Raw genomic sequence first — 8,586 nt, 5'->3', positions numbered from 1 at the left:
TAAGCAAGTACTTATATTTTAATGAAAGCTTTATACCATCATCATCTTCAAACTAAACTGTGTCAGTTTAATGTAAATAATGTGGACGTTTGTGTTTTGTTTCATGTAAAAAGTACCCGTACCCTTTAAAGGCAGTAGACACTATTGGTAATTACTCAAAACAATTATTAGCATAAAACCTTACTTGGTAACGAGTACTGGGGAGAGGTTGATGGTATAACAAATTGTGAGAAACGGCTTCCTTCTGAAGTAACGTAGCTTTCGAGAAAGAAGTAATAATTTTTCACGAATTTGATTTCGAGACCTCAAGTTTAGAATTTGAGGTCTCGAAATCAAGCATCTGAAAGCACACAACTTCGTGCGACAGGGGTGTTTTATCTTTCATTATTATCTCGCAACTTTGACGACAAATTGAGATTAAATGTTCACAGGTTTGTTATTTTACGTATATGTTGAGATACTCCAAGTGATAACACTGGTTTTTGAAAATTACCAATAGTGTCCTCTGTCTTTAAACAATCTTAAGTTTGTCCCCTGAGAAACAACCAGCGGAATCTACTGTCCGCCACTTTGTTAACAAAACCGAAATTGTGTCTTTACAAAATAGCGGACCGTGTGCTTTGTCATGAAATTACACAGAAATCACACAATTTTAAAGGAAAATAATGTGAATCTTTATACTTAAACACTGCATCTTCAATCATCAAAATCGAACGCCGTGTGAAACACAAAGCGTCCCAATCCGAAGGCAACGTGCTCTTTCAACTGATTTTCGATTTTATTTTACTGTTCAGAAATGTGTAAAAATAGTAGAAACACGCAAAGTGTTTTCAAAAAGGTTTTTCATTAGCGAAAGAGCAGCATTCCTTTTAAAACTGCAATTACTATTTATTAATATAACTACTATTTTTATTTTCTATTTTATCTGATTAAAGAAGTTAACATGTGCTGGTTGAGCACTAGAAAACTGTTTTTTTTTTTTTAAATGGCAAGTTAGCAAGATAATATTTTGATGTTTTACTCTTAAAATTAATCGCAACAAGAGCTTACTTAGTCTTCGAAGTTATAATAATACGATAATGAAAAACGATATTGCCCCCCAGAAAAAAATCTGAGAAGCGTTAAAGCCATTATACACTTTCGGAACAGAAACAAAAAATAAAGGTTCACAAATTTACAAATAACTTACAGGGTTTACATAAGGTAATGGTGCTTAAAGACTTCTCTTGAAATATTATTCCATGAAATGCTATACTTTTTTGAGAAAACATTGAAACAATTATCAATTCTCGACAACGAGAATTATGGATTTATAGTAAACAACTGTCATGACACGGCGAAACGTGCGGAAACAAGGGTGGGTTTTCCCGTTAGTTTCTCCCGACTCCGATGACCGATTGAGCCTAAACTTTCACAGGTTTGTTATTTTATATATAAGTTGTGATGGTACACGAAGTTGGACAATACTGTTTACCGAAAGTGTCCAATGGCGTTAATGTCGCAACATTATCTCATATTGTTTGTTACAGATACTGATTATTATTCCTCCTTGTTCGTTACCGCTCCGTATTGTCGGCGATACATCTAACACACGAACACTTTTGGCAAATACAATTTTCACAGGTTAGTTTTGTTATACACAATCAATCAATCAATCAAAGGTCATTTGTAGAGCGCCAAAATCAAGAGTTTGTTCTAAGGCGCTGAGGCACAGTTGAATGGTTAGTAAGCCTGCTGGAACAGGTGAGCTTTAAGGAGTGTCTTGAATTAGGTGAGTGAGCTGGCACACACACTATTAAAACACTCGAACAGTTCTAAACACACAAAACAAAGGCATCCTTTAAAATTGATTAATGCAATGTGATCAAAAGGTGTTTGGCTGTGAAAAAATAACAGCCTAATTATTTCTGTCTTGATTGTGGCAAGATTCAGAGCTTCCATATGGCGGGACAAAGCGTGGCTTTCAGAAGGGTGTGAAGATGCTTACGTCATACCTTACCTTGTACACGTCCTGCATCTTCCAAGTGTTGATAAGATCATCATTTTGATCTTATAAACACCTGTTAAAACTTATAGATTTATACGGAAAAACCAAACTATGACAATTTCATTTCAAACAGTGGTCGAGATCTTGAGATATCGCCGAAAAGTTTGAGTGATTTTGTTCACGCAGGAAAAATAATCCGTATTGGTATTGTACACAATCTGGGAAACACATCTGGCAGTAACGTTTCTCAGATTAAAAATTTGAGAGATGAAAACTTAAATCGTTTTCCATAACCACAAGAGTGCAATGAGATGTTAAAGGAACACGTTGCCTTGGATCGGACGAGTTGGTCAAAACAAAAGCGTTTGTAACCGTCTTTTTATAAAATGCATTATGGTTGGAAAGATGTTTTAAAAGTAGAATACAATGATCCACACAAGTTTGCCTCGAAATTGCGTGGTTTTCCTTCTACTATGCGAACTAACATGGTCGGCCATTTATGGGAGTCAAAATTTTGACCCCCATAAATGGCCGACGTGTTAGTCGACGAGGTAAAAGGAAAACCGTGCAATTTCGAGGCATGTTTGTGTGGATCATTGTATTCTACTTTTACAACATCTTTCTATACCCATATGCATTTTATAAAAAACGGTTACAAACGCTTTTGTTTTGACTAACTCGACCGATCCAAGGCAACGTGTTCCTTTAAATGCTTTAAAGCCATTGGACACTTTCGGTAAACAGTATTGTCCAAGGCCCACACTTCGTGTACCACAACTTATATATAAATAAATATAAAATAACAAACCTGTGAAAATTTAGGCTGTATCGGTCATCGGAATCGGGAGAAAATAACGGGAAAACCCATCCTTGTTTCCCCACGTTTCGCTGTGTCATGACATGTGTTTAATATAAATCCGTAATTCTTGCTATCGAGAATTGATATTGTTTTAATGTTTTCTCAAAAAGTAAAGCATTTCATGGAATAATATTTCAAGAGAAGTTTTTCACCATTACCTTCTGTAAACCCTGTAAATTATTTGTAAATCTAGGTGTGAACTTTTAATTTTTTGTCTGTACCGAAGGCGTATAATGGCTTTAAACTATCGAAAGCTGATGTACTTCTAATCAAGTAAGTTTGTATTCCAGTTTTCTCTATGAGTGATGAACCAAACGTAAATACATTCCCCGGGAACCCTTTTTTTTGAAATGTTTGTTCTTCTGTAAGAAGGCAATTTTATAATGGTTTACATCCGAAGCAGCATTTCATTTGTGAAACACCTAATTTTAACATTGGACATAATTATATCAACATTAGACACTTACAACCTGAAAGCAAAAAAAAAAAAAAAAACATTTCAAGTCACCTGGAAGCGGTAATTTTTCAAAATAAAGCTTTTGTCACTAATATTATGTGTTTTGATGTGTGGAATGTGAATAAACATGCAGTTAACTAAGGTTTAAAAAAATCAGTTCTTATGTTATTTACAAATTTAAGAGTAGACCCCGACCCGAGAGGGCGCTGTTTGTGACGTCAATCGAGGCAGACTCTGCCTGTAATGCGTAGAGTAAACACAATTGCAAAGAACATGTACGGACCAAGTCGTGAGTTTATAAGTTTCAAAAAGATTTTTGTTTTGTTTTTTGTCCGGCAATGTCGACCAGGTGTATTGCTGCTGTATGCAGAAAAACACTTTTTGAAATGTACCAACTCACGATTTAGACGTACATGTACTTTGAACGTGTGTTTACTATACGCATTGCAGGCAAAGTCTGCCTCGATTGACGTCACAAAAGGGGTAGGCGGAGTCAGCCCCCTAACAACTTTATATATTTTTTAAACATATAAATCGTGACAAACAATTACTAAAAAAATTGTTTTATTGTTCGTAATCATATACTCTTATGTTTGAAAGAAAAAAAATTATATTTCCAGGTGACTTTCATTTCAGGATCGTTTCGGAATCAGACGATTTTCTTTCCTTTTGGAATAGTGTGCGTTCATTTTTTATCTTTTTTCTTCAAAAGTTTCAAAAAGTTAATTTGTTTGAAATTTGAAATTTCATCAATGTTTTTTCTTCTTCTCGGATTATTGTTGTTTGTAGGCTCTAACCAGCATCTTACGGGAACTAGTGCAAACTATTTCCCCAAGAGGGTTAAAACAATTTCTGTGGTGGTAGAAAACAACAAAACAACAACCTAGATAATTTAAGGTTTAGAGTAACACAATTTAATGGGAGACTTTTGAGACGCTGGCGGCAGCAGACAATAACTGTCCTTTTTGTGGCTCCTTTGAAAAAGGTACCGACCAAAAAAGTAGCTCATTCTCTGGAAATGTAGATTTTGTCAAGACGATGTGACCTCTGATGTCACACGAAAACCATAACATGATTCGCGCGCATATCGCCGGGCAAAACCTTTGTGTTTTGGCAGCCAGCTAGAAAGTGTATACGCAACTCAGTGCCCGGCCGGCGAAACACGACGTATAATAATTATAGTGTTTTGTCAACAGAGGGCGGATTGAATGTAAACTTAGGTCACATCGTCTATTGGGTCACTGTTGAGTTGTTTTACTTGGTTTCTTTTTCAGAATTTCCAAAACTCACTATGAAACATAGAAAGTAACAAAAGAAGTGCACTAGGTCAACACTATAGACTTGATTCAAGTCCCGTTCTCGTTCGAGATGTCCCTATAAGCATATCACGCTTAGTAGTAAACAAGCCGTATAGCTGCAGTTCGCACTCACCGTCAAAATCTAGCTATTGAGGTACTGAAAAAGGTTGCAAAAGTTGTTGACGCTATAGGCAATGAGACTGACAATAACAGGACTCTCACGGGATCGGTGACTTGAGGTAAGTCTAGGTCAACACGGACAAATTTACTTACAGAGTCATACACACTCAAACACTGCTCTTCACTGCTCATGAAAAGAAAATCAGTAAATTGTTTGCCGAAAGACTGTCGATATAATAATTATTGTAATAAATTCTTGTGGAAAAAACCTGATAGACTCAAAGGCAGTGGACACTATTGGTAATAGTCATGGACTAGCCTTCATAGTTGGTGTATCTCAACATGTGCACAAAATAACAAACCTTGAAAATTTGAGCTCAATCGGTCATCAAACTTGTGAGATAATAATGAAAGAAAAAACACCCTTGTCACACGAAGTTGTGTGTGTTTAGATGGTTGATTTCGAGACCTCAAGTTCCAAACTTGAGTTCTCGAAATCAATTCATGGAAAATTACTTCTTTCTCGAAAACTATGGCACTTCAGAGGAAGCCGTTTCTCACAGTGTTGTATACCATCAACCTCTCCCCATTGCTCGTAGTCAAGAAAGGTTTTATGGTAATAATTATTTTTAGTAATTACCAATAGTGTCCACTGCCTTTAAGATATGAAGGGCTGTTCATCGTTCTTGTGTCGATTTTGATGTGATTTGAAAATTAAACATAAGAGGTAAAAAATGAATGGAAGTGGCATAAGACAAGGATTTTTCCATTATAGGTCGGCCATGAAGATATAAGACTGCAGGTGTCATATTTTGTCCAATAATTGTTTGTCTACATTATTCTTTTCTCCTTCTAATACATTCATCATCAAAAGATACGATTATTGTCCAAACTAATAAGTTCGTGTTACGAAGGTCAATTTCTTGAAACCAAACTCTCTCTTAGAAATCTCATTCTCTCTACCCTTGCAGACGCTACATTCTACACCAAACACACACAACTCTGTTCTGCATACAGTTTAAAGACACTGGGACACTATTGTGTCAAAGACCAGCTTCTCACTTGGTGTATCTCAACATATGCATAACATAACAAATCTGTGCAAATTTGAGCTCAATGGGTCATCGAACTTGCGAGATAATAATGAAAGAAAAAAAACCACCCTTGTCACACGAAGTTGTGTGCTTTCAGATGCTTGATTTCGAGACCTTTAAGTCCAAGTCTGAGGTCTAGAAATCAAATTCGCGGAAAATTACTTCTTTCTCAAACACGTCACTTCAGAGGGAGCCCTCTCTCACAATGTGTTATACTATCAACCTCTCCCCATTACTCGTTACCAAGTAAGGTTTTATGCTAATAGTTATTTTGAGTAATTACCAATAGTGTCCACTGCCTTTCAGGACATTCCTTTGCTCTCTGTGCACTTGACAGAAACTATGTGCACGTACATAACTCCTTATAGCTTTATTAAAAACAAAACATGCCTTGTGTTACCTGTATTGTATGGAACTCTGTTGTTCCCTGGCTCATTTGCTTGCTCGTTACATTCAAACACACACCCAGGGTGCATTCGTTTAGCTTCCCTGGGTCTACCCCGCGGTGCTCACTCGAGTAAGCCCCTGACAAGAACTAAACGAACGACCACACTCGCCCTCTCATGGTGACGGCATGCACCACAGGTCACCCCAAGTGACCCACTCCATACAAGCAGGGCACTGGGGGGGGGGGGGGTGGGGGCTCACCCGGGTGAGCCCCGTCAAAGCAAAGTTATTCGAACGTACCGGGGCAGACTGGTGTGACCTAGGGAAGCTAAACGAACGCACCCACAGTTCGGTGTCGCCTACACTGGGTGCTTTCGATTAGCTTCCCTGGGTCGACCCCGATGTGGCGTATTTTATTTTTTCCAGGACGAACGCGGGTAATGTGCCCACGTTCGTCATGGAAAAAATAAAATACGCCACATCGGGGTCGACCCAGGGAAGCTAAACGAACGCACCCACTATATTTGCCAGTTTCATTCAAACACACACACCACTCTCTTGTTGCAAAGGCTTTTCCTGTTTTCTTTGCATGTCAGAAAATACAAGTTCTCTCACACGGATGAAAACTGTGGCTTTTTATACAAATATTGAGTGGCTCAGAATGGAATGAGAGGAATATTATCGCTCGGTAAAGTATAGATCCTTGTAATTTGATGTATTTTAAAAGTATAACATAATGAAAAATCACACAAATTACTGACAACTTGCCGCGTAGCGGCAACTGCACAAATCGGATCAATCACTATCAGTCAATCCATCAATAAAACCTTTATTTCGACATTCACATCACATGGAGGTATCATCCTAAAAGCCGAGGCTTGTGGCGGATTAGCCCCATAAATCGGTCCAATCCACTCCGTATCCTTGGCCCCAGCACGTCTAATATTAAAATATTTCGCTTCCTTGAAAAACCATATGCAACGATCTGCATCATGAAACTTACCGATCTAATGCTTCAGAAGTTGCAGATAGCCCCCTACACTTGGAATTGTTCAAATAGGAATCACAGGTTTTGAGTAAAAATCAAATTAATTTTGACTGTGAATGTTCTCAACTACTGCTCTTTTTACCGCTAATGCCGATATGCCGATTGTCCCCGACCGTGCGCGTATTTTTCCCAGGACAAACGTGTAACTCCTTCAACTCCCCAAACATTACTGTGTTGAATGAATTCTTACCCTTCAAAAATAAAGTTGTTCATGTGATTAGCTCTATATAGCAAAAACAGTTATTAGTATTCTTAATAGAATTGGAATACATACATTGTACTGTATCCGTTATAAGTGAGTGGAGATTTACAAAGAACATTATTATTAAACTTGTTTCTAGGAAATTCGAAAAGCCGAACACACGGTCGCCATTTTGTGGTGTCCAAACCTTGGTTCTTTAGAAAAGCCGACTCTGTTCAATCATAAAGTGATATAAAACACGGACACTTTTAAAAGATACTTTGTGATCGTCAGATTTCACTTGAACAACAGATTTCCAACTGAATTCAACTCATTTACAGCAATCGCACAACATTGGTAAACAGGTTTGTCCAAAGGCCCACACTTCGTATATCACAACTTATATCACACTTCGTATATCACAACTTATATATAAAACAACAAACCTGTGGAAATTTAGGCTCAATCTGTCATCGGAGTCGGGAGAAAATGATGGGAAAACCCACCCTTGTTTCCGCACGTTTCGCCGTGTCATGACATTTGTTTAGAATAAATCCTTTATTCTCGATATCGATAATGGTTATGTAAATGTTTTCTCAAAAAGTTTAAGGGGAGACTTTTACCATTACCTTCTGTATACCCTTAAAGTTATTTGTATATCTGTGAACTGTTAATTTGTGTTTTATGGCTTTAAACTTGTATTTTTCAACAAACGGATCTTTCACCACCCTCTTAAACCTGCATTCATGGGCTGAGAAATCCTAATTTATCCATCCACCCCTCTAGCGACACATTGCTATAAATAAAACTAGTAAATACACTCTGGGAAGAGCTGTTGTACCGCATGGATTAAGTCACCTGGGGTGGATTTCACAAAGAATTAGGACTCGTCTTATCTCGAGTTCGGGACGAGTAACTCGTCCTAACTTAGGATTAATCTTAAGGTCTGCATGCTACAGTGCAGGGTTGGGACTCATCCTGAGTCCCAAGATTAATCCTAAGTTAGGAAGAGTTTGGTGAAATCGACGGTTGTTTTTATCCGCAATGATAAAGGTTACAACTAGTGATTTCATTGGATACAATGATTTCATTGGATAAACGTGCAATGACGTAAGCTATTTGATCTGCTATAATTGGTCCGTTATGTTATGGTCG

This window comes from Asterias amurensis, chromosome 3, assembly GCF_032118995.1.
Source record: "Asterias amurensis chromosome 3, ASM3211899v1".
Classification (NCBI taxonomy): Eukaryota; Metazoa; Echinodermata; class Asteroidea; order Forcipulatida; family Asteriidae; genus Asterias; species Asterias amurensis.
This window is presented reverse-complemented; position numbering follows the sequence as displayed.